Source organism: Castor canadensis, chromosome 2 (assembly GCF_047511655.1).
Source record: "Castor canadensis chromosome 2, mCasCan1.hap1v2, whole genome shotgun sequence".
Lineage (NCBI taxonomy): Eukaryota > Metazoa > Chordata > Mammalia > Rodentia > Castoridae > Castor > Castor canadensis.
Genome location: NC_133387.1, coordinates 185,848,350 through 185,875,886, shown reverse-complemented (window position 1 = coordinate 185,875,886; position 27,537 = coordinate 185,848,350). Strand labels below are relative to the sequence as shown.

General features: G+C 37.6%; 1 protein-coding gene and 1 long non-coding RNA gene across 7 annotated transcripts in view; both read right to left on the bottom strand.

Annotated features, from left to right (window-relative positions):
- The window catches only part of Cadm1 (cell adhesion molecule 1), a 317,257-nt gene that overhangs the window by 246,507 nt on the left and 43,213 nt on the right, over positions 1-27,537 (bottom strand). The window lies entirely within an intron of this gene.
- Positions 1,872-21,778, bottom strand: LOC141420898 (uncharacterized). Its single transcript, XR_012445615.1, has 2 exons — positions 5,155-21,778; positions 1,872-4,607 (listed from the first exon to the last, which is right to left on the bottom strand). It is a non-coding gene; the product is annotated as an uncharacterized lncRNA (long non-coding RNA).

Below are 27,537 nucleotides of genomic sequence, written 5' to 3'. Positions count from 1 at the left end.
ACAAATGGGATCCATTTATATAAAAGTGAATTCATTAAGAATAGCAAGAGTCCTTGCATCTGGTGAATTTTTTTGGGGGTTTGGAATTATGCCTAGAAGTCATCAGATTTGTTGCTAGTGAACCCCCATCTGTCATAGCTTGAATCTGAACTATATATAGCTCTTACTCCCCAAATCAATATGTTGTGTGTTCATGTAATCTAGTATCTAGTCTAGAAGCCTTGCAATTGTCTATAAGCTCCTCAATTCTTATTTTCACTATTCCTTGCTTTGTTATAATTCTTCATATACAACTGACAGAATATAGAGATGTCATTTTAAAGACTTCACTCACTAAAGTTTAGCTGCAGAGGGGAAAATAAACTAGCATTGTATGTGCATATAAAACCCAAAAAGGATAAAACTATAATGTACTATGTTCCAATAAAGAGGTTGCTACCTCAAAGAATTTCACGGGAACATGTCCTGGACAAGATAAATGTAGAAATACCTCTTTTATGAGCCCAGGTATCTGGCAAGCCCAGTTCTCCAGAGTGACAGAGACCATAGAGAGAGATCTAAGTCACCTGGATGTCACAGGCCTACTTAAGTCCTACTGAAGTCAGGGTAGAAGATGATGGGCTTTCATAATTTATTGCGTAATATATTTTTGCTAATCTCAGTTATCTTCATTTTCAGTCTATACTATAATCAAAACAAAAATTTTAAATGGGAAAATAAAAAGCTGAAAGCAAAAGGAGACAAGAATAATTAATTATAAAATACCATTGAGGACCATAGCATTCTCTGAGTATAGAAGAAAACAACCAAGCCATATCTATAGTCTCTAAGAAAAGTGTATTAATTAGTTAGCATTCTAAAAGATTCCAAAGTCATTTATTGAACTAAGACTCAATTCAATATACTATGTTTTTGAAAGACAGCAAGTTGTGTATTACATTTTAGAACAATTTTCTTCAAACAGCATATGCTAAGTTTGTCTGCTGAGCCCTACTGACTTACTACCATAGAGATACCAAAAGAAAAAAAGTGATTTTAGGTTGTACTAATAATAATAGTGTCCAGAAAAAGGATGTCTATGAGGAAGGGACTTGGAGTTTATTCCCTGCTTACTCCCCAGTGCCTATAGCAAGTGCTGGCATGTTCAATGTAGGAAAACTCGATCCCTCCTTAAGAGATGAATGCTACAAATGAAATGAGGAAGTGAACTTTTGTAGAAAATTATCAATCTGCCAGACTAAGAGCAGGGGTGGGGGATGGACTCAGATTTTCTCCAAATCCTGCATTTCTATAGTTCAACTTAAATATGAAAAGAAAAACAAAAAAAAAATTGTAAGGTACACCATGTTTGAAAAGGAAGCAACACAGCAATATCAAATAAATTTAGAAAGAGAAGGGAAAACAGTAAGCTGGTGCTTTTTTTTCCCATGGTTTATTCCTAAAATGCCAGTGTTTCCTCACTTTCTCCCTTCATTTAGTTCTTTCTCTCCATTATTTCCTGCAGCTAAAGGGTGGAGACAGGTACCCTATAGAGATTTTTAAAACTGGGTGTTTAGAGACCCTGACAGTGTTTGTTTACTTAAGATTTACATCAAAACTTCATTTTCCACTTTGAAAGGCTTTCTTCCCATAACGAGGTTCAAAAATAAATTCCATCAACATTAAATCACATCTTCTTGAATTATAAGCCTATCAAGCTTGGAGAATTAGCCTTAAGCTGTCAACATCAAAGCAATAGAGTCCTGAGTATGGTAAGAGCCACCCACCTGATTTATGGCTCTGTCCTCTGCATTCAGTCATGTTAAGTAGAAAACAAAGGGGTTATCAAATTTCAGTAATTAATATGAGTAAACATGAGCCAAGCTAACAAAAGCAATTACTTGGAAGTTCAGTACTACTATCTCAACATTTCATGTTTTACCTTTTTCAATGGAAAGCAGAGATTTAAATGAATGCCTCTGGACTGCAGATTTGGTCATTTCATTCAATAGTTACCATCCACCTGTGTAGCACAATTGACAGCTAATTTAATACTCTCTTCCAGATAAAAGAAATTACTCTGACTTCAGTTTATGAAGAATAAAAAACTCCCTAGTATTTTAACTACGTTTTGATAGGGGAAAAAAAATCATTTAAATTTTCTGAATTAAAGTCAGGAAGGAAGGTAGTAGGCAGTGTTTGTTTCTGATGGTACATTTACCTTTTGCTGGCAGTGCTGCTGAAAATATTTTACTCTCTATTCTCTTCTGGCTGGGTGTGCTTCTTTTTGCACTGCTCCTAGGAGTTTTAACTGAGTACTTCTGCTGTCATAATTACATCAAAAGGAGCACAAAGTGTGAGAACTACAACTTCCTTCCTCAAAACATACAAAAAGCCCCAGGAAATTTTAGAAAATAGATTGACAATTGCTAGAAAAAAATATATAAAGTTTAATCTTGAAGAAGCAAAATAAGCATTGCTTCACATTGTTTAACACCAGTAAAAAATATCACTGTATGGCCTTTGACTACATCCTACTTGGATCATCCCTCTCCCAACCCACATCCAATCCACCACTGAGTTTGTGGTGGTGAAGTTGTACACACTTCAATTCCTGTCACTTCTCCCCAGGCCTATCCCCACACCTACCTCCACCATAACTCTAATACAAGCCACTGCCATCTCTTGTCAACAGTAGCCTCCCACCCATGTCCCTCCACAATGGACCCACAGTGATCTTTGCCAGAAAACAGGTGGGACCATGTCATCCCTCATGACTTGCTTAAAATCCCTCAAAGACTTCCTCTAACTCTTAGAGCAAAGACCTGACTCTTCCAGACAGCCTGCAGGCCCTGAGCACTCTGGCCCCTTCCCAACTTACTCTTCTCTCTGGCCCAGGCCACTGACTCTAGCCAATGGTCTTTCAATTCCTTCAAGGTGTCTGGCTATCTCTGGAAAGCTCTTCCTAGATCACTACACCCTAGGGTGAAACCCTCCCAATGCTCTTCATGATGTCTCTGCACCATAGGTTTCTCAGTATAACACTTATATTGCTTTATAACTGTACTCTTGTACAACTGGTTAATAGATAACTATATTAAATATAAGACGCATGAGAGCCAAGTCTATCTCTGCTTACCATTGTTCTCTTCAGCCCATCAGTCTCCCCTGCCCCACTGCCCACCATCTAACACATGCTTACTAAACATCTTCAATTAATGACTGTATGCAGTATAATTATCCCAGAGGATCTGCCTTTTTCTCCTCCTGGCATCTCAGCATCTAGCCTAGAGCCTGGCATATGGTGATCTATAGCTGTGATGAACACCTTAGAATAATAAGCAGATTTTTTTAAATACAAAAGCAGTAGCTCTGCCCATTATCCTGGAATGATTAAGAATTCCAATATTTGTACTGCTCAGGAGAATCAATTACCTGAACTTCCTCCTTGCTATATGAGAAGGGATCTGTTGAAATGGATAGGTGGGTCTTATAGCCTAAGGGTATTCACATCCACCTACTTCCAACTGTTCCCTTTATATATACAAACGCAACAGACTCTGCTCCCACATGACAAACAGAAATCTGTCCACCCAATTTTTATTTAGACAGGAGGCTACCTGTTTAAAAGGAAAGGCAAATTAACTCCTATACACTTCTGAGACTCTGATTTCCTATCTTGGATTCACACAGCACACATACTCAAATGATCAAAGCCTACCTCTTTTCCTGGTCAAAACCAGATGAACAAAAAGAAAGCTAGTATTTAAATAACATTCCAAATCACAGTTATCAACCTTCAACTTGGCAAATTTAAGGTCCTTTTAATGGGTTTTGTGAGTCAAATAGGGTTATCCAAGTACTACAGCATAAACCTGTTCGGGAGAAACAGACACAGGATCCCAGACTCAAAGCCATTACACACACAAGATCTCTCCTGTTGACTGCTGCACAGTGGCTTTTCTTCTTCTTCTGCAAAGCCATGTAGATAATATTTCAACAATAACCACACATTTCTCCCTGTGGTACAGACACATACAAAATGCATTAGGAAAAATGCCAATAACTGAAATGTTTTTCTCAGTAGCTCTATTCAAGTGAGTGTCTCACAGGTGCCACAGAAGTGCACAGCTTTCTGGATTTGGTTCCAAAGGGAGCTCAAAGTCAATAAGCCTCTACAGCTATCATCCAGCATGACTAAATCACTCCAAGGGCAAACTTTTCTGAGTTATGTGACCATTTCTTTTGTAGAGTTTTACCAAAAACAGCATGCCATAAACCAATTTAATTCAAGGTAACCCAAGCTGCTAGATGAAAAGGAGCCCAAGAAACGAACAGAAGGAAGAAAACGCAAACGTTTCAAATTACACAGGATCCTCAGTCACACACAGAAATGAGCACAAATTAACAGACTGAGAAGGTTCCCAGGACCTATAAAGTATCATCCCAAATATAATCCCCATTTCCTATTATTAGGATAAACCTGCCATTATGTTGGGCAGAACATAAAGAGGTAGAACTAAGGAAATCCTTTGCTGAAGAGAATTACCCTGTGCAAACACATCAGTTGGTTCAATGATGTTCAAAGGACATCCTAGGATGCCTTTTATGTTGTTCTCTTGTGAGCCCTGGACAGGAAGACAAGGGAATTCTCCACTCAGAAAATACTCAATTATTTTAATAGGATTACATTTTAGATTGACAACGTTTAAAATAGCCCCCTAAATTTATTAGCTTTCCAGCACTTCAAATAAGTAATTTTAATTCTAAGATCTTTTAAGTTTAAGTAAAGGACTGGCAATGAGTCAAAAAATTTTCTCTAGCTTTCTCACACATGACACTTTGACTATCAAATGGGAGTTCATGAGCTCAGAAGTAAAGACCTTCACACTGGGTTCTCCAGGTCTATGATTTACCACATTTTTAAATACATGCTTTCTCTGACTCCTCTATGGTTTGCAAAAGCGTATCTGGCTTGGCCAGACATGGGGTGACAGCAAGGTTCAACTGAACCTCTGACAGGTGTCATATTCTTCAGTCCCCAGTGCTTTCATATCATTACACCTCAGCCCTCCCCTTAGCTACAGATGAATCCATAATATGGTTAAGGGACTGACCATATGTTAGTGTTTTAAATCACCCAAGAGATTTGCACTGCCCTTACTGACTACCCACCAAGTAGTATCAAAGAGATTGATTGGATCCCAGTTCTGTCATTTACTACAATATCTTCAACAGGTTTCTTCACCATCCAAGCCTGATTTCTTCACCTGTAAAATGGAGATAAGACTAGCTCTTCCCTCATAGGAACCTTGTGAAAATTAGGTGAGATAATGTACATACAGCACTTCCCCCAGTGTCAGCATATAGCAAACACAAAGAAAGAACTCACTCTCATTTTCAGCTATTCCTTTCCACTCTTCAGGCCACTAAATTTCTACCTTATCCCCAATTAAAATGGAATCACTAATTCTCCTTAAAAGAATTTTTCTGGAAAGCTGAGATCTGCTTATAGTATCAGTTCCCTGAAAATTATTATGAATGTTTCATGTTCTCTCATAGTTGCTATCAAATTAAATTATAATATGGTAAATCTCACATTAACCAATAATATCATTGGGGAAACAAAAAGTAAAGGAAAAGGGCTTGGCAAACAATGGGTCAAATCCAGCCTAAAAACTGAAAACAGTTTTTACATTTTTAAATGGTTGGCAAAAATCAAAAGAATATTTCATGATACAAAAATTAAATGAAATTCAAATTTTCAGTATGCATAATAAAGTTTTAATGGCTACACTCTATAGTGTATGTATTTCTTATGGCTGTTTTTGCATCTCAATAACAGAGTTGAATATTTTGGATAGAGACTGTATGGCCTGTGAGGCTAGAAATACTTACTATCTAACTCTTTAAAGAAAGCTTGACCACTCCTGGTCTGGACCAATGTTTCTGCTTTGGAAAAAGTTTAATACATGATGGTGAACATTTAAGAATTCCACACACCCCTCAGAGACCACACGTGGTTATTCTATAAAGATATTCTGCAAATGACTTACACTAACCTATACCATGGTGACAGGATGCTCTGAACTTGACAAAGGTAACTCTACCATATTCCTGCATCCTATTCATTGACCTACTCCACCATACTAAAATAAATTTGAGTGCACATGTATGTTCCTCACATAAAGTAATGCTCACTTTACATGCAAACAGGGAAAGGACCCCCAAGTTCTTTACCTTATTCTAATTCTGAAACCCTCTATGGCTTTTTAATGTAGATAAATATCATTAGAGTTTTTTACAGAAGCATTCCTGGAAACATCATTTACCTTCTTGAGTTTCTTTGCTGGTTTGCTCTCAGATAATAATCTGACTTCTCATACTCAACTCCCAATCATTCACTAAATTTTGTTTTTGTTTTGGGGGAGGGAAGCCCACCTACCATCTTCATCTTGATTATTTGCTCTATGTCTCCAGTTCTTTTGTCATGTTCTTTGAGTCTGTAGGACTTAAATACAGCTGAGAAAATAACAATGACAACAAATATAATTGGTTAATTCTGCCCTGTGAGTCCAAATTTTGAACTTAATTCTCTGTGGATCAGTTAGCTCCTCTGTCCAATGATTTGGCAATTTATGAGCAGAGCTGTCAGAAGAATTGGCCAAGCAAACGAGGATAGATGTATTCAAATTCATCTGTTGCAGTCCACCAGTGTGGTGGGAGCAGAGCCTCAGTGCATGACAAAGTTTCTGAAAGAACAGGATTTAGCTTATTATCATGGCACTGCCTCCTCTTCTAACATACAGTAGCCTGGAATACTGTAGAAGTATACTTCATTTTTGATGAAAAAAAGGTCCTCTTTCAGTGGTCAGGACATAAATGGAAGAGCTGTTACAGAGGAGCCTCAGTCTGATCTGAACTTTGTTCTCTTCACTTTATTCCTATCAGCCTCAACACTTTGAATAGCACTGGAATAAAGATATGAAAGAACAACAGAATCCAGTAATTCTTCTTGTGAATAGAATGTCCATTGGAAAACTCTGCTGAGCAGCACTGAGACCTACACAGACTAATATACATCAAAATCCAGAAGAGTAATAAATTCTAACAGAACTTGCACCCTTGGATGAAATGTTTCTTCCCACTTAGAGATTATTTCTACTACAAAAGATAAGGTAATGATACAAAATTCAAGACCTGGCTGGGTGTGGTAACACTTGCCTATAATCCCAGCTTCTTGGGTGGCAGAGGTAGGAGGATCACAGTCCCAGACCAACCTGAGCAGATGCATGATACTCTATCTGCAAATGAAACGAAAAAAGCAAAAACACTGGGGACGTGGCTCAACTGGTAGAGTGCTTGCCTAGCAAGCACACGGCCCTGAGTTCAATCCCCAGTACAGCCAAAAAAGAAAAGAAACTGAAATACCAGCCCTAGAGGTGAAATGGAAAACTCTATGACATTAATGAATACAAGCTTGTTCATCTTATCCTGTTTTGAAAAGGAAAATCTTTTTTTTTTCCTGCTTTTGGGGGAAAAAAGGGAAGAAGGCTGGGCCCAAGGCCAAATTCTCTCTAGACTTAAGAAACAACATTATTTAAATTACACTTCCAACTGCATCTGCTCCAAACTGTCAGTTGTTTCCTTCTGATTTATTCTAGATAGTTCTACAAAAGCAAATCGGCACAAGCAGACATTTTCTTGACTAAGGAATGCTGTCTTACGCAATAGGAAGACACCAAAGCAATGGCCAAGACAACTTCCTTTAAATTACCTTTCATCACAAAATGTTTAACTGCCAAATTCTAGTCAGATCAAAATTAAAACTCCAAAGCTGGATTAAAGAGAAGGTTAAAAAAAAGAACATGCTACTTGCTGATTTGCTTTTCTTTTCTTTAGAACCATTTTTCTACTACACACCTGTAACCAGAAGTTGTGGTACACAATTCCCACCCAACTCATTGTCACAGTGGAGAAAAGGGGAGTTTGAGGAGGTGGTTCCATTCTCAATCAAAAGAATGTAATAGAGAAAGGAAAACCCAACTGAGACTCTCAGCCAAGGACCTGCAGCTTTTAGGCTCCACAGGGTAGCAGACAGAGCATTGGGAGCACTGCGAAATGCCTGATGGCTAGGCGAACGTGTTTTAGTATACTAGTTGTCATAGCAAGTCAGTGGGATTGGAGAGCACATTTCTGTTTTGACATCTGGCCCATAACAAAATTACTATTGATCTGTTGTGAGCTTCCAGCAAGAATATAACCTAGTCTCAGAATAAAGAATCATCCACTAAATAACAGGCAATAATCATCCTGAATTTTTGTCTTTAGTGCAAAATCACATCTTTGCTGGTGTTCTGCTCAGTGCATTTTGTGATAAGCTTCCTATTCCTGAATAAGGATGTCCAGATCTTTTTTTTTTTTAATGAATTTTAGGATTAATTCTGCCTTCTGCCTTTTAGTAGACTGTGGCAGCAGTAGTCTAATGCTGACATCTACCTTGTGCATACTCTTCGGTTTGCTTCTGCTTCTGGAAACTTACAGGGCAAGTATTATTTTTCAACAGATGTTCTACAGGCAGTGGAAAGAAACAATGAAACAAATCAGACAGAGCTGTCATAGAGGTTTGGGAGGGGCAGAAAAAAATAAAAGGAGAAAGAAAAAACATCAGCCCATTTCTAATTTATTTTCATAGCTCTAGAAAAAATTATAGGCAAGTGCCACTCACAAATGATACAGCTTTCATTAAAATGATCAATTAGAATTTTTAGTAGGCTGTGTTTTTCAATGATACTAATAAACTATTAGAACTTTTACATAATGGGATTTGTCCCACAGAACCGAGTTCCTTTGGTAACCTGATTTAGTAGGATAGTGACTATTTATCCTAGAGGCTGGTTATTGGACCCACTTCATTTTGGGCTTGGCCATCTGCATCCCCAAATATATCACTGCCTCTTTTTCAGAACAAAGCTATATTAACCAAGAAGCTATCTGATGGTTTCTTTTGCCTGCATCAGTCAAGAGAAGACAAACAATATAGATCAAGTGCATCTGTGCGCTAGACTGCATTGATCTGTTGCATGTGTGGTTAAATCCTGTCAAGTGGTCTTAAAGGTGAAGCATTATCTTCAGAGAACCTACTCTGGGAGGGGTGCGCTGAGTCACCCGTGGGTCTGCCACTTGACACACATAACAGTTGCAAAACTTTACCCAAAGCAAAGGATCCTCTGCTGGTCTACCTGCAGCACAGGACTTTTAGAAAATGATTTTATAAATATAGGCTCACTAGGTATTTGTTACCACCAGAGAAAGCTGGCTCAAGAGGTAAAAAGCAAGGATGGAGGGAAAGATAGTATTACTGACAAAAGAAAGAAGTCCCTGAAGGGACCACGGAGGTGGGACATAGCATTTTAACAAGAGCCTACACAGGCGCCCATCTCAAACAACTTTAGCAGTCATGACTGCAGGGGGAGGTAGACTAGGGACCCCACACATCCACGAACTGTTTCATCACTTCAAACATCTTTGCTCTCGAGTTCCTCTATATGGTCCTTGTTGGCCCATGAAACACTGATTTGCATAGATTAATATACTGAAGCATTGCATATTTCTATTCATGTCCTCAAAGGATGTGGTCTGTTGACAGACTGCAGCTCAAAAGGACCAATTATTTAACTAATGTTTTGCAGAAATGTCCACATGCTGACCTCAGCAATATTAAAGGCATGCAATTATTATGCAGAGTCATGAATGTACACCCATTTCAGAGTTATCTATGGCAAACTGTCACATCAGCCTTTGTGACAAAGCACAGCCAAGTGGTGTTTTGAGAGAAGGAATCCGTAACACTCCAGTTGCACAGAAGGTCTTTTAATAATATCTGCACTGAGAACATGAACAATTACTCATTTTTTCTGGTTTATTTTTTTCCCCGTAAAACACTGGAGTAGGGCTCAGGATGTCTAAAGTAAATCAGAATTTTAATCAATTGTTATGCCTTTATTATGTGCTAATATTTTTTTTCCAAAAAATCTGTTCCCTATGTTAACAGCTCCATTAATTCAGCTCTACAAAGTGGCAGAAACCAGAAAGTACAACAAACATTTATCCTGGACTTGCCAGGGCAGACCTGATTTCAAATATTCTATCCCTTTGTATTTAAAAGTCACTGAAATGTCCCAGAAGTTCATATATTTTAATGTTCAAACTATATCTTTAAGATTTTATCCATGCTTGGATCTTGGCAAAAAAAAAAGGCAAAATCTTATTTCTTTGCCATAAACTTTTTGCACTCTAATTTTAAGCCAGTAATATATAGTCACTGTAGCAATATGCTAAACAGCAGACATTTCATCTCTGACAGAGGCTCTCCCTATACTATTCACACAGACATACAGCAATGCTTCCACTACCTGTACTCCCACTAGACTCTAAGCTCTTAGGCAGGAATTCCATCTGTCTTGTTAACCATATTTCCCAGTACTTAGCACCATGCCTGGTACACAATGAATGCTCAAAAAAATTAGCTGAATTCTTGACTAGGAAAAATGAATCAAATTCAAAGAAACAATACTTTCATTGGGAAAACCTCAAAAACAAATAAGTGCAACAGGATGACTTGCTACTTCAGAGAAATGAATTATTCCTCCTTGTATGCAAGTATCCCTGTATTTATTATCTAAGGAAAGCAGAGGGGAATTTGGAGAAAACAACATAGAACACATGGGGAGGAGGCACTAGGTTCAATAGGACCAGAAACAGAAGACCACCATTTGAAGAAGGACCCATATGACTGCTTCTTTTGGATCATCTGAGAAAACAATAGATATTCAATGGCTGGCCCTTTGGCATTCACTTTTCAAATTTAGGAGACTAAGTAGTATTTAATTCAAGATTTTAGCAATCTCTGCTCTTAGAAATATGGGTAGTGTGCCTTTTTTTATGTCCTTCTGAAGAAAACAGAAACAAAACAGTAAAACAAATGGCTAGGACCAAGGAAGTGAAGTCCAGCCTTCTCACATGTTGCCAAGGGTCTCTCCCATCATAAGGAAAGGGTGAGATGCATTGTATTTTACAGGATGGATAGAATACTCCAATGAAAATGATGATTTGGACCACAACGGCCTTGAAGATTTGACCATTCAAATAGAAAATAGTTAAAGCTTGTGGAGATCCTTTTGGGTGACCCCCAAAGGTCCGCAGTGTTAAAGGCTTGGTCCCTAGAGTGGCACCTTAGGAAGTGACAGAACCTTGGGAGGTACTTAGGTTATTGAGGACATGCCCTCTAAGGGGACTGTGGAATCCTGGTCTCTTCCTGCCTTTCTCTTCTGATTCCTGGCTCATGATATAAGTTGTTTGTTTTGCCAAGTGTTCCAGCCATGATTTGTAGACCTTGACGGACGCCCAAAGCAGAAAGAGTTGCCCAGTGTTAGACTGGAACCTGCAAAACCAAGAGCCAAAATAAACCTTTTCTCTTTCTAAGTTAATTGCCTCAGGTATTTCATTATAGTAATAAAAAGCTGATTAATGTCATAAGACAAACACAGATTTAAAAAAACACTATAATGCTATTTCATTTTTACCAAGACATTTAATAATGATAATTATAACTCCTACATGGAACTGTGAAGCATTAGAGAAAAGATTAAGATTAATCCCACCACTTGGGAAAAGTGGGTGAGTTTCTATCATGACATAAAGATCAGGTAAGGGATTTTTGAGTGAGAAAACTGCTTATTATGCTATTAAATTTGTGAATATAATCAAACTTTGTAGAAAATGGCAAAGGTACTAACTTTCATACCAATCACCTAGATGCTGCCAGCTGATGTTTTCAGAAAGAAATATGGACTCTGAAATCGATGAGAAGTTGTTCTATGACACCTTCAGCACCCTTCTCATTATTTCACAATCCCCAAAACCCTAAATCAGGCAACTCTGACAGCCCTGAGAATTTCAATTGATCTTAAGTTCAATGAGCACTGTGTAATCGGGCATCCTAAACGCTACACCAAGAGGGAAAAAAACAAGGCTAGTTCTATTCTAAGATGAATATAACAATAAACAACTAGTAATATATACAGTATTACTAAGCATTTAGCACTTTACTAGGCACCCAAAATACTACGATGTATTAAGATTTGATCCTTGCCTTCACAGAATTCAGCCTAGCATGGAGCCAGGAAAATACAAAAGAAAGGTAATATGGTATATAAAAAGTACAGGCAAACAAGAGAACTGTGCTAAGTGTAAGCAGGAGAGTTAGCCAAAGGGTACACCAAGTATGAGATCATCTAAGTCTAGATTCAAGACTTTCAAGAGGTGGAGAACAGTTGAAGGAATTCCCATACCGAGAAACTGCCTTGTGAGTTGAATAGTTCAAGGAGTAGAATGACACAAAAGGTTGAGGGCACAGCACATGCAAAGGCACAGAGATTTAAAAGCACTTGATACATAAGGGAACTTAAAACAAGACTGCGCAGTCAGGATGTCATATTAATGGGTGACATTAGATTATAGGAAGCAAGGTAAGAGACCAACAAGTGGACATTCCAAAGAGTAACAAACATAATCAGAATATAGGAAAAGTCATCCTAGCATTAGAGCTATCCAAAAATGAAGACCTACTTCAAAGGTTTCAGGATGAGGCACTATGCTGTATCAAACCTCTACGGTCCCTTCCAACTGCACAATTTTGACTGATCAATCCTAAATCCCAACACACCACCTGCCACAAAAAAAAAAAAGGCATAAGAAATGTTCTCATTTATAACACAAGAGAATAGACAGAATATCACCATCTCTCCATCAGTGCAGGTACATTAGCCAAATCTGAGAGTCCTTTTTCCTACTGGAGGATCTAATGTAGCCTTAAGAAGAGACACCTACCATAACCAATGAGTTATGAGGGATCACCCACGTCTCCTCCTGTAACTAGTAGAAAAAAGAAAATAGGAAAAACATATGCAAACTGCTAGGCTTTTTTTTTTGCTGTTTTGCCAAGCTAGACTAATATATTAATACTCCCAATTAAGAGCCTGACAAAAAGTTACCCCTCATATTCTACTGACTTACAAAAGGCCATTTGGTGCTTTTGCAGCAGGAGTCTACAGGCATTAATAAGGATAAGTGCAGCTGTGTAGTCCACCACCCCTGAGGACAAGATACATGATTTAACATCTTTAACTTAACAAGGTTCCAAGCCAAACGAATCCTTTCATCAGCATGTTTATAAGCTTACTTGCATATTCTAATGGTAATAGTACCAGATGACAGTTTTATAAGTAGATACAAGAGGGTATCATTTCTCCTCTAAGCATATGCCAAGGAATACATCTGAAGAAAATGTTACCTTATTGATCATAATATACTCCAGTGCCTCTTACTGAAAACTAAGCTTAACTATTTTGATGCTAAAGTCAAGTAGATGCAAACATTCTTTAGCTCTGAGCCAAAGGCTCCCTTGAATTACTAATTAGGTAAATGAAGGGGAAAAAGAGATGAACACTAAGGGAAACAAAAATCCATATGTAGATACACAAAGCAAATAGGCTTCATCCATTAATCAACTTCTGCAAAAGCCAAACAACCTGATCTTCTCATCATCATCCCCACCACCATTTTATATATTAATTGTGCATCAAAAATTAATCAGTGATGTTTTTGATAATAAAAGCAACAGCAGACTGTGCAGTCTCAGAACAAAGTCCCAAAGCAATATAGCTTGAGGAAAGAAAGGTCTGGAAGGCAGAAGTCAGGCAGAAGTCAATGATTCCAATCACAACAATGTCTCTCTCTGGAGTTCTTAATGTCAATAATAACCTTTGACTTAGATTTCTCTCACCTGTAAAATGTATAGACTACCTGACACATATGTACACTTTTTCTGCATAGTGTAAAGATGACTATACACACATGGCTGAAGGGTTTAGTGTCCTAAGAAGAGTCTAGTTGTCAATAATGCTGACCAATTTCTAATTACAAACAGCCCTAAAAAAAGAAAAAAAGGATTTAATTAGTCATTCAAAAATTATTTTTATCTTATATTTATTAAGCATTCTGCTAAGTGTGTGGATGCAAAGATAAAACAAACAAGCAAATTGAAAAGAACTCATAGTATCAAGATTTCACATTACTGGGAAATACTGGACATGATGTTAGCTAAATGCAAACATGACACATTAAGTACCACAACAGAGAAACAGACCAAATGCTATGGGAGCAGACATTTTGAAGACATCAACTTTTTCAATATGACACTGAGGCAGGAAGCAGAGGTTGGGGATACATAGTTCTAATAACCCCATTCTCAAATCCAAATGAACATCAATTCATGTTGAATGGTTCAATATTAGGACCATTACCATAACTTCAGCTGGAATTAAAGAAACATCATTCCATGCAATTCTAGTAATCACAGAATATAAAAGATGAAAATGAGTATAGCTTTCAACCAAAATTCCAACCAGCAATAAGTGATAAAAAGAAAAAAAAAAGAAATTCATTTGGAAAAGTACATTCCAGAAGAAATCAGTAAAGAGTTAATAAAGTCTTCTACAAACTTAAGAAAAATATCTCTATAAAAACGTACATGTAATAAGGCTACAGATCATTGGTTAGCTGCCAGAAAAATGATGGAACATGGTATAGTTTACCTATTTCTTTTTAATGGCTCCAACATTCCATCTGAAAAATTGGTCCCGGAGCTATATAATTGGGGATAAAAATTAAATGACAATTTCCATTTGTCATGATGAAAGCTGATCACTTGTGTTTTTTTTCATTTATCCACAGTGACTAAAGTGGTTCCTAAAGTCTACCAAGCCAATCTTTTTCCTACCAGTGAAAATAATGTTGTTACTCAAATAAAAGGAGAAATAGAATAAGCTGTTGGCATCTGAACATACACTTCCATCAGGTTCCATAGTTCTCACTTCTGTATGTTCACATAGATTAGAGGTGGAGGCGAGATTCTAACTTTTTGGATCTCATGAAATATAATCTAAAAATTCACTATTGAATTCACTTTCTTATTTATAAATATTTTGGAATTAAATCACTAATATGTCATATTACTAGTAGGAAATCAATTATTCTCTCCTCCTCATGTTCATTCGAAAGTCAGTTTAAATCAACACAGTAAAGCCAATAAGCAGACTAAAGACACTAGAGGGAGAAACTAACCTTAGCTCCCATGTAAGGAATGGGAACACATAGAGCTCAAGTTTACTGCTGCTGCTATTTATTTGCAGGGACAGGTGATATGGAGGGGTGAAGACAGGCGAAGTGTGAGGCAGAGAAGGGTATAAGAATGACTACAAGAGGTACATATATCAAAAGCAGTTTTAATATTAAAACATAAAATGTATATATGTTTGCCTTTTGCTCTTCCTGATCTCTGAAATTGTTTGCAAAGGGGAAAGCAATCCTCCAAACTTGTATTAAAAGGTTGAAAAATACATTTCTGTCACCCTGCCTTGAAGTATATGCCTTTCTTTGCATTCTAGACTTGTGCTGATTTGGATTTGATGGGATTTTCTTCATCAGTGACCTCTGGTAAAGTGTTTCAAAAGTAGAGATGAACCAAGCAATATAAGATGCCAGTAAAGAGCAGTGCCCTTGCAAACAGGCTGCTGCACCCCCACTCACCAGCTCCTGACCTTTGGCAAGTTATTTAACCCACTGGTGCCTCAGTTTCTCACCTAGACAATGGTGAATTGAAGGTTATGAGCATTAAAGAAATTACTAAGTGTATACTGAATGGAATAATAACTAGCACATTCTGAATTCTTAATAATATTACTGCTACCACTATTATTCCATGTAATAATAATTTTTTAAAAACAAAGAATCACGTAGTCAGAAAATTACTAACAAGAAATTTAATAAAGTGATAACAATGTACTGCATTAACACAGAAGAAAATGTGCAATCAGGGCTTATAAGATAGAGTTTACTCCTGGGTGATTATTCATATGAAAAGTATTTACTTTACAAAGAGACATGGTTTAGAAAAAAAGACTCCTCTCATGGATATGAGCATTTCAGTTCAAAAGTATGGTATTATTGGTGCTTGTGAGACACTAAGCACACCAGTACTTGAGACTCTGCCTTCAAGGAACTTCATTGGCACTGACATGATCGACCATTTACAGAGCATGTACTGTGTGCCAGCAAATGTGCTGAACACTGCTCTTATATAGTTTCCCTTAGTCCTGTCATCAGAATTCTGCAGGCCAGGCATTGATGTTCCCAATTCACAAAGTAAAAGGCTGGGACACAGAAAAATTAACCTTGTCTAAGACCTCATAGCTACTAAGTTGTAGAGCTAAGATTCAAGCCCTCTTGAATCCAACTCCAAAGTCACATTCTCACCCATGCATCACACTGCCTTCCATTTATTTGTAATTCATCAACTACCTGCCAGGGACAGATTCAGGCAACCCAGAGCTCCCGTGTTTGGAACCAGTGCCAAAAGATGTTAAAGTGGAAATAGTCACTGAGTGTTTTTAAGATGAGAGGAGCTTTAGAAAGGGCATTCCCCTTTATAGATTAAAGAATGTTTGAAAGAACAAAGTCCCAGAGAGGTTAAGTAACTCACCCAAGGTCAAATGATAACACAGCTCTAAAAATTATAGTGTAAATTGGCATGGAAATGACACTTCCACTACAAATATTTGAGGAATGGATCTATTCCCCAAATGAGGTAAATATCTGTAAACTAACAGGACCACAGCTGTTCCAAAACAGCAGGGCTGTATGCTCAGTGTCAGTCATGAGATGTCTAAGCAGGGTGTCCTGGAGGGGCAGTCTGAGGGAAAAAAAATACAATTTCAAGTAAGAACCCAAGAGCCATTATTTTCTGTCCCTAACCTCCAGGAAAGGGAATTGTACCCCATGAGAGTTGCCAAATGCACAAACAAGTATGGAGCCTGAAGTTTAACTAGAAAGAGCACAACTAAAATAGAGACAAAAAGGGGCTTCAAGGGCTCCAGAAGAGGTATAATCTATTCCTTTAAGTCTCAAAATCTCATCATCTATGGTAAAAATATAACAGGTGCTTATCTTCAGAGCTTCCCTCTTCAGTAGGACCAGTTAGAAGTCAACTAAATAGTAATCTCTGGTATAGTAACCTAGACAAGAGTATTTGACATAACTGTCAGTTTTGAGACCTTGCCTGTTTCAAGGAGTTCAGGTGAAAGCACAGGGGCCTTAAAAATGCCAAATTTGAGTTTGAAATGTGAATCAGTCTTATTCATTGTATAGTCCTGAATAAGTCACAACTTTCTGAGCTTAAATAAATTTCTTCACCTGTGAAATGGGGTAAACACCCCTTTTTCACTATTGCTAGTCTTTTTAGGATTAAAAAAGAAGCAGTAGTGACATCTGTGCCAGTCATCATCTTATTGCCTCTTAGCTTCAAATCCACCCTTTTTACCTACTCTATGAAAATGGATCTGGGCCCTTTAAATGGTTTTCTTTTACCCTCTGGCACAAGGCTAAACTTTGTCAGTAGAGGGGGCCAGAGAGACAGTACAAAAGGAATAAGGCTTCTCTAGCAAAAAGCTCCTGCAGTACAATCGCCCAGTGCTTGGGTTCTGCAAACCAGGAGCACCCAGGAGTTTCAGTGGTTACTTGTTTAGATTTGCATCAAAGTACCTCCAAAGAAACATTTTCTGGTGAATAATTATTCCCAGCATCATAGAGGGCAGATTTGCATTAAATTCTACAGCACCACAGCAACTTTTCTAGCACAGGGAACCACAAAGATAGCCTCTCCAAGGTGGCCTGGATCTCAGTCCAGGAAGGGGGCTTTTCCTCAAGTCCTCTATTTCAGCACCAGTCTGCTCTTCTTTATAGAGCTCTCTTTACATCTTACTAGGCAATCTCTGGGTATTCCAAATCCCTTGATACACTTAATGAGTCATTATTGCATATATTTCCTGTTCTGTGTATCACTGTCTTGGGTTACTGTGTGGCTTCTCTCTTTTATTAGTGACAGATTAATAGTTTCTAGATTAGTGCCTGGAATATAGCTACCATTCAATAAACAGAACATATCAGTATAATAATTATAAACAACTGAGTTCTTCTCCTCCTTATTCTTGAAAGTCAATCCCTTCCTCATTCTATTTTAACCAGATTATGAGGCTTATTCCTACTACAAAAATCCCTATATAAGTAGAGAATAAAAAGTAAGGAAAAAGATGCCAAAATAGTTTTTGCCAAAAGTCTGGTTAGCAGAAAAAAAAAATGAGGACTACCTCACAATTACTTTGCCACTTATCCAGCATACAACTTAAACAATTATTTCTGCAGCTTCCTTGGTTGACTTAAAGAGAATGCTGCAAAGTTAAAAAAAAAAAAATCTGCTTTTTCTTGACAAGGATATTCCTACAATGATCTTGAAAATCACATTCATAAATATATAAAACTTTTAAAAATTTTAAGTAATCATTTTATTTTTTCATTTCTCAACTCATAAGATGCAACACATTAAAAAAACATAGAAACAAAGACAAGAATAACCAACGAAAGCATGTGGAGAAAAGGGAAGGAGGAGGATCACTCCCAGAGAAAGGAAGAAAAAGAAAAAGCTCAGTAGCAATATCACAAAACCAACATGTATTCCCTCATCTTATAAATGTGCCAGCTTAATTCTTGGGTAGAGTAGTATAAAAATATATTTTTCAAGATGTCATGTATTGTTGGCACATATAGTGAAATAAATCTACTATAAAAACATAGACAATCCCAAATGTATCAAGTTTCTGTCTTCAAATTCTTTATTTCAAATCCTCAGAATTATTCTTCCTCTGAAAGGAAAGCTATCACCTTAGACACAATCCCATGTCATCTATATTTTTACTTCTGTCTAAAAGTTTTCCTTAATTATCAATTTTAAAAGGCACACAGAACAAGGGGGTGGAGGGGATCTCATCAACTTTTCTGCAGACACTTGTCCAATTTCCAGAACTAAATTCTAGCTTAAGACACCTCAAAAGAGACATTGCAAGCCACCAGCAGGACCCCAACATAAAGCAAGTCTCCTCATTAAAACTTGGAATGGAACCTGCCAGGTATGTCTGCAGGGACACTCAACAATAGCAGTTTATACCCCATGCCTTTTTCGACCTAGATTAAATTACTGACAAAATGGACAGACTACCCAAAACTGTGACTGATACATTTTGCCAATGAAAATAATGATTGTGCTTGGTACAGCACACATGCTCTCTGCTCAACTTGTCAGCATTTTCAGTTAAGGGGCTCAATGGTCTTCCCAGACAACCCCTACCCTGTCAAAACCAATAAGCCACCTTCATTTCTTGAGGCCCCTCAGGGCTTTGAATTACTATCTATTTTGCACTTAAGGTCAGTCCTGTAAAACTGTTTTCCCCCTACAAGAGTCATAATCAGGAGTAGCCCCTTCCTACCACCAGCCTATTTAAAACTCAAATGGAGGAAATTCAGGAATATGTCAGCTTGTTGTAATTTTCCACTGTCAGTTTTTCACATTTGCATTCTTAAAAGTTGCATTTACTGCCTACGATGGCAAGGTGCGTTTCCTAGCAATGGCATCACTGACTCCTCTTTGTGTTATCTATGAAAACACTTATTTTGCTAAGCCAATGTGTAACAGAGCAACGTTTTCAAGCAACCTAACTTTATAATTCCAAACATTCTAGTGAATTTAACAATCTCATTATATATTGCAATGAAATGTACATATACACACACACACACCCTTAAACATGCATTTTAGTGGATTTTATTTTTCATTTTATACCGAGGAAAACAAGATTATGTCAAATCTCTTCATAACAAATGAAACTTATTCAGAAAAAAAAGTTGTCATTTATATTTTTATTCATTCAATTTATTCAGTTATGGAAAAACTCCCGACTCTAAACAGCTATTGAAAACCACAGATAGCACTTTATACCCCACCCTATATAACATGGGTATTGGTTATAGCTGTACTATTTGTCCTAGCAAGTTTAACTGCTAAATATAAGGTCTTTTGCCCTCAGGAAGAGTTGGACAGATGCCAGTTTCAAAAAACTACATACAGCCCTTCAATGGAAGGTAGCGACAAGAGCACCATTCTTGTAAAAATACTGGTCCCAAAAGCCCATCTTTCTGTGAGTTTCCTGCCACTGGCATCCAAGCTTGGGTTTCCAGGCACAGTCCCTCTTACTTATCTTTCTACTTCCAGGCCTCCCACAATTCTTAGCTTCACTTATAGCCTTTATTCCTAGTTTGAAACTGTGCTCTACCCTCATAACATGGTAGGAGGAAACCTGCTAAATGCATCCTTGATGCTGATGTGATCTTTCCAGTTAGTGAATGTTTCATTGAATTTTACACTAATACAACTTCAAATGCAGAAAGCAGCCAATTCATTTTGTTAACTGTTGTTCAGTATAGATAGCCAGCTCCATATAACTATACACTTTGATTTGGTACATGAGAAAAAGTATTTTTCATTACATCCCTTATCCTCCTAATGACATTTCCAAACAGGATTTTAAGAACTGTGGAGCAGAAATAAAATTATGCAAAACTTCCAAATCGATCTCATGGAATAGAAAATGGCTATCATTGTCAGTGAGTATTAACGGGATCCAAAGCTAGTAAGTTTCTAGTTCAGAAACATTTCTCAAATAATGATCATCTTTCAAATGTCCCTTACATTACCAATCACAACAGATATTCTTTCAAAGAACTTAAAAGACCATGGTAAGCTCCTTCACCCCAGTTTCAAACCTTCATCCTGTCCCAAGACTGTATCAGCAGCTTGGGCATAATGCCTTCCTTTTCAATAATCAATCAGAGCTAACATTTCAGTTATCTGGATTTACACAAAAACCTAAAGGAGCCATGAAATTGCTTCTGTAAAGCACATTCTGTGGTGACTTTTAAATAGCTTTAAGAATAATTTGGAAATAAAAATACTGCTGTAGCAAATTTTATGTCTTCTCCACACATATGCTAGAGCAATTTCTTTCTCCCAAAGACAGGAGGAGGGAAGTGTCTCAACTTCATAATACACAGCCAATTATGGCCCCTGTCATCTTGGCTGTATTAATTATCTGCCTCCCCTAAGTGATCAAGACCTGAAAGAAGTCACTTACGGCACATTACATTGTCCCACTATGTGAAGGGCTGTAATTTATTTCTGGGTCTTTCTACGCTTACAAAGGTATACAAAGTTCAGTACAATCCCAGAGTTTCCCTACTTGTGGCCATTTGGAGATGACAGGCACAAAGCCAATCACCCTGTTTCTATTACCTTGCATATGCTAAGCACTCACAGTGCTGAGGTACAACACAAGAAAGATTCAGATGGTAATTGCAGCCAAGTCCTAAACTTCAGCGAGCTGCATGAAACAAAATATATTATGAAATTATTCAAGTACTAGCAGCAACTATTGTTTTTTATTCAAATATACTCAACAGATTACTTCCAGGTATAGACTATTCAGTGAGTTCAGCTTAAGACAGGAGCAATTTCAAAGAAGAGACTGTTCTTGAAGTAGACACCAAGATACCATGACCATGGCAGTTTGGGGAAACACTTTTCCTCACTAAGTGTAAGAAGCCAGGAGTGGTGGTGCGTGTCTAAGGTCCCAGCCACTTTGGAGGTGTAGATGGGAGGTAGGAGGATTACAGTTCAAGGCCAGCCCAAGCAAAGTTAGAGTGAGTGAAAAAACTATAAAACAAAAGGACTGGGAGGGTGGGGTGATGCTCAAGAGGTAGAGCACTGCCTACAAGCACCAGGCCCTGAGTTTAATCCCCAGTACTAAAAAAAAAAAAAAAAAAAAAAAAAAAGCAGGTATGAGGGGTGGGGTATCGGGGTCTTAACTAGGCTGGGTTCTTTCTTAACTACAGGAAAACAACCAGAGGAGTCAATGTATATAAAAGACTGGTACATAAATTACAATTACAGTCTAGAAACCATGAAAAACTAGTCTCTCCAAAGAGGACGCTGGGAAGAGCCCACAAAAGGTATCCAGATCTAGAGGGAAACTGGAATTTCCTCAAAATCTCCTTGGGACAAAAATGAAGGGCCCAATGCTGGCTATGACTAATGAAAAAGAAACAGAGGGAGAATAATTCAAGAAGTGAATCATATTACCATGTTAATTTCTTATTTAAATTTTCAAAGGTTTTTGGAAAAATCATTGCCAAAGACAAGCTGAATAACACGGGAAAAAAAAGCAAAAATCACTGGTTTTGATGCCCACTCTCCCTGGTGATCCAGTGTTTCCCCTGATTACATGAACTAGATTCCTATTCTAATCCCCTAGGCCAGAACCTATAAAATCTATCTGAATTATAGCTGGCCAACTGCACTTTAACCCGGAAACTAGAGGTGAAAGTTAAGTGCTTTATCTACTCAGACAAGCAGCTTCTCCCCAGATCAGGAGTAGTTTAATGAAATGAGACTTAAGTGAATTGTTGACACAGGCATTAAATGTTGTCATTTAATATCAACAGTATGTTTGATTTGTACACAGTTATGAAATGTCATTCGGACAGGAGAGTTATATTGAGGTTTACCACATTATAGGGATGGATTTCCAGAGGGAAGTGAACTGATCTGTCTCAAAATAAAATGTGTTTACATTAACACTTGGGGGAAACAGGCAGCCCTGCAAACATAGATGGAAAGGTAAAAATAAGACTAGCACAAAACTCAACTTGGAAGAAGAGTAGAATAAAATACAATTTCTAGGCTCTAGGCATACATACACAGTAATTTACTATACATTTTTCTCCATCATTTAAAAATGAAGGCACATAATTTATGTTGGTGAAAAATTCCACTTCTGGGAAATATCTATCATATTTCAGTCTCCAAAACAATATTTAAGGGGCAGAGTGGGAGTGATTGACACGGGGGTAGAAGAAATGATTAAGGAGGCATCCTCGATTTCTTACAGGGAAAAACTGAACTATAGGCATCTAACACTTTGCATGACAAAATTATATTAGTCAATTACTTAGACTAGCTTTACCTAATTAACTTGTCTAGTTACTCTGGTTGTGATTCAAACACACTGGCCTCATAGAAAGGGAAGCACTCATCATGGGCAACGTGTCTGGAGTCATGTTTTCCCATAACTGGGCAACAGTTATGCCAAATACCTATCTTCCTTTCTTATCACAACTCCAAGTCAAAGATGTAAACTCTCATAAAAGTAGGTATTTATCCCACACAGCAACCTAAAACATGAAATGTACATAATAGAACTCTCTAGTACCAAGATTAACTGATTGTGCTAAACAAACACTGGCATATTCCTGGATGAACTGAACTGACTCACAGGATATGACCTCCTAGACATGAAGGGTACTTTGCCTAATTTTTATTTTTTATAGTTTATCATTGTGAGATGAGAATAGGGATGGAAGACTAGTAGTAGTTCCTTTGTTGGTCAGTTCTTCTAGAATGTTCAGTGGGGAGGGGGAACCTTGTCTTCCCATGCATTTGGAAGCAAAATTGGCAAAGGTCCCTCTCCTAGAAAGTCTTACGTCCTCCAGGTTCTAAGCAATTAAAGTTGACTCAAAAGAAAACCTGAAGGAAGGAAAAAAAAAAAATGCTGTGATGAGCCTTTGTTTACAACAGATCTTAATTCTTTATCCTGCACTAGAGGAAGCTGTAAGGTCTTTGGCACCTGGCTAAAAATAGCAGAAGTAAAAGCAGGTGACAAAGATGAATGGCTCCCATAAACACAATTCAGAGCAGAGGAATTTAAGAAAAACTTCAGTAGTATCTGCAAAAGATACTTTCCTGCCAGGCAAATCAAGGTGGAAGTAAACTAAACTTCTCCTCTTGGGGCAGAATCACAATTTGCCAAGTAGGCATTTCTCACAAAGTGTTTCATGTTCTCTCTTGCACTGTATTTTTAAAAACATTCTCAAACCTTAAGAAGCTAGTTTTGCCATAGGGTCAAGGAAAAGAGTTTCACTGTAACCTTAAGAAATGGAAAGACCTGCATCATATCACCTTCCAAATTCTTTGAAAGCTTCTGCAAAATAACCCAAAAGGCACACCAAACTTCAGCAGGAGATGAGACTTAAGATGCATGCCAGCTCTGATTACAGGTCAGGTTCCACCTGCCACAGTCAAGGCCCCATCTCCTCCTTGTGAAGCCAAGAAAACTTTGTGCCTTCACAAGTTCATTTTAGGTCAGGAACTACAAGTTAGAGACAAAGGCCATTCCTTTAGACAAATTTCATTCTAAATTATTTATGTCTTACTGGCTCTTACATCTGTCCATCTATCTATATTAAGGGATAAGTCTATGACCCACCATCTGGTATTTTAGAAAGAGACCATTTCTCTGCCTCCCAGCTTTTTTCCAGCTCATAAAATAAGAACCTCCCCTTTCTTGGAAGTGCTGGTGAACAAGTGTCAGACCTTCCTTCCATTCCATGGTGATAGTGAATCTGGAAAAGGCCTCAAGGGAGAAGTCAGCTCTTTCTGGACTCTTCTTCATATTCTTTTTATTAAAATGATAAGCCCTTCTTAGATCTCAGCTACTAGCTTAAAGTTTCTTTCCCTTTTTTCAACCAATTGAAAATCAAAGTTAAAACTCAAAAGGTCTCATACATGAAGCTTCAAAAATTATGGGCAACTCTCACTGAAAACAAAATTCTCCAAGTATTTCTTTACAAATCTTCAATCTGAGAGAAAAAAAAGAAAAAATAGAGAGGAAGTGGGTGTATCTTTAAGAATAGAAGTACTTCAAAGACAAAAAGATCACAAAGACAATATAAATATAGTCCCTAGTAGAAAATTCCCATATATAGTAAGTAATAATGATGTACTAAGAAATCCAAATGTGGAAGAAGTCCTGGGAATGTTCAATGACACTCACAACTGTGAAACTGGTTTCTGTAGTCAAACGCCTCAGGAAAATCCCCGAAGAGTCCAGGAAAGCCACATGTGCAATGTGACCAGAGGGGCCAACACTCATATCTGAGCAGAGCCTTCCCTAACTAAAAGGAACTTTAAGGTATCTTGCCTGCAAAAACCAAGAGGACAGTCCTTCCAAAACTCTTCCTCAGGAGAGGAAAGACCCTGCTAATCTGTCTTGACCCACATGCTGAAGTATTTTACAGATCGCTGGTACATTAACATTTCTATCCATTCCCAGCAAATTCGTGTTCAAAGATCAAGTTGACAGCACAGACATGCTCTGCATTCTTATTCAGAAATGCCAATGACTAGCAGGATCCAAAGGACTCCGGGGTTCAAGTAAATACTGTTTGAGAAGTGGAGCCCAGCCTTTCCCTTTCATGCTGAACATCCTACAACTGGCATCGTGCCAGGGATCCCAAAGAGCAAAGGGAACAGACATTTGGGGGGTGGTGAGGCCCATGGGTAATTTCCTGTTGTGCATTTACTTTTTGAAATCAATGGTAGCAAAAGAGATATAATCTAGAATGGTTTTAGCAAGAATTCAATGTTTGAATCAGGTACAGTGAAACCAATGTGGGTCCTGAAAGAAAATAGCCTCAAAAATGTATTACAATCACTAATGCAGATAAAAAATAAGACCAGGGTGGATGGGGCTATTAACTGCATATGCAGCAACTCTGGAATGTATATAAAATTATGTGGTCTCCCCATTCTGTAAGGCTTATAAAAGACATTGATTTTTTTTGAAGAAAAAAACCTGCACCTAAAGTAAAATTAGGAGTTGACATTTAGAGTCTATATACTTGGGGGAAAAATAACTACACTTTAATGTTTTTTAATTACACCTTCACAAGTGACTATATAGAGGCTAAAGTATTATATCAATTTGATTTTATATAATTTTATCTCAAGTCAGATGAGTTTAAGTAAAAATGTTTAAGTAAAAAGAACATTATAAAAATCTCATTAAATTATCATTAAAAGCTTAGCACTTGGGTACCTAGATAAGACATATGACTAGGTGAATGATAGAGCAGAAAGAGTGCTGAACAGGAAATGCAGAAACCTGGACTTTAATCCTGGATCTTCCACTAGCTATGTAGTTTTGGGTAAATCACTCAAATCCCTTATAAAACAGAGGTGGTAAACCCTGACTACCACATAGGATTTTTGCAAGGATCAAATGAAATAATGTATGCCATGTGTATTATAACCCTCAAAAACACCATATCAATTTGATATTTCTGATTATATTAATGCTAAGATTAGGCACACTGGAACATTAATGTATTTCCAAGGAACTGAAGGGTTTTCATGATTTTAAAGCCACCTCTGCTTATACTATTTCCTCTGCTTGAAATGTTTGCCATAACCAGACCATCAGCTCTGTAAGGACAGGAACCTCTGTCATACCCCCTATGCTAACTGTTAGCATAGTGGCTGGTGCAGATGTCAGTTACCACATATGCAGTGCCAACTAAACATGAGGCACTGTGTTAAAGGATTCTCTATTCATTGCCTTAATCTCCTCTACAATACTAAGAAGTGAGCTGCCCAAGAAGAAACCTACAGAAAGGTTAAGAATTTTGCTAAGGTCACAGAGCTATCTAAGTTTCAGAGTCAGAATCAAAACCCAGGCCTTTCAAATTTCAAAACTATATTCTTTCCACCCTGTTATTCTCCCTTTCACATTACAGGTATCCCCAATACCTGTACACCCATGTTCACAGTAGCACTGAACACAAGAGTCAAGCTGTGGAATCAGCCAAGGTGCCCCACAAACTATGAACTCTTTTTCTTTGTCTAAAGAAAATGTGGTATATATACATCACAGAGTATTATTCAGCCATAAAGAAGAAGTTATGTCATTTGTAAGAAAATGGATGGAACTGGAAATCACCATGTTCAGTGAGATAAGCCAAACTCAAAAAAAAAAATGTTTTTACTCATACATGGAATCTAGATGTAAAATGATGATGATGGTGGTGGTGGTAGTGGTGGTGATGGGGCTTGAATGTAAAAGGGGGACTGTGGAGGAGAGGATCAGTGGAAGGGAAAGGAAAGGGTACTGGGGGTGAAGAGGATCAAAGTACATTACATATACTGGTGTGTATGTGTGCATGTGTGGGGGGGGGTGTATGAAGACAGCAAGAAATCCACCAAATGCTTTGAATAATGGGGGAATGAGGGACAGAGGCTAAGAGAATGGAGGAGTAAACTTGCTCAAAATACACTGTATGAATCCATGGCATTATCACAATGAAACCCCTTTGCATTATTAATGTATGCAAAAAATAGTAAAAGAAATGTGTACATTTTAATCATAATGTATATTAAAAAGACATTATTCAAAGTAAGCATTTGGATATAAACTAAAATTTCAACTTGACTTTTAAAATTCATGCACTTAGCCTGAATCAAAGCTCTAAAAAATATCCCTGGATTTGAAGATATAATCAAAACACAGCTGAGAAATCCATTCTTAGTTAGCCAGCACCAAACAGGACTGAAAATTCTGAGTGAGGGGTAGGAGAGAAATACAGAACCTTTTGTCTTGCCAGAAAATCCTTAAAAAATTCAGCTCCCGTTTATTTGAATAATTAAGCAATTGCAACTTTATT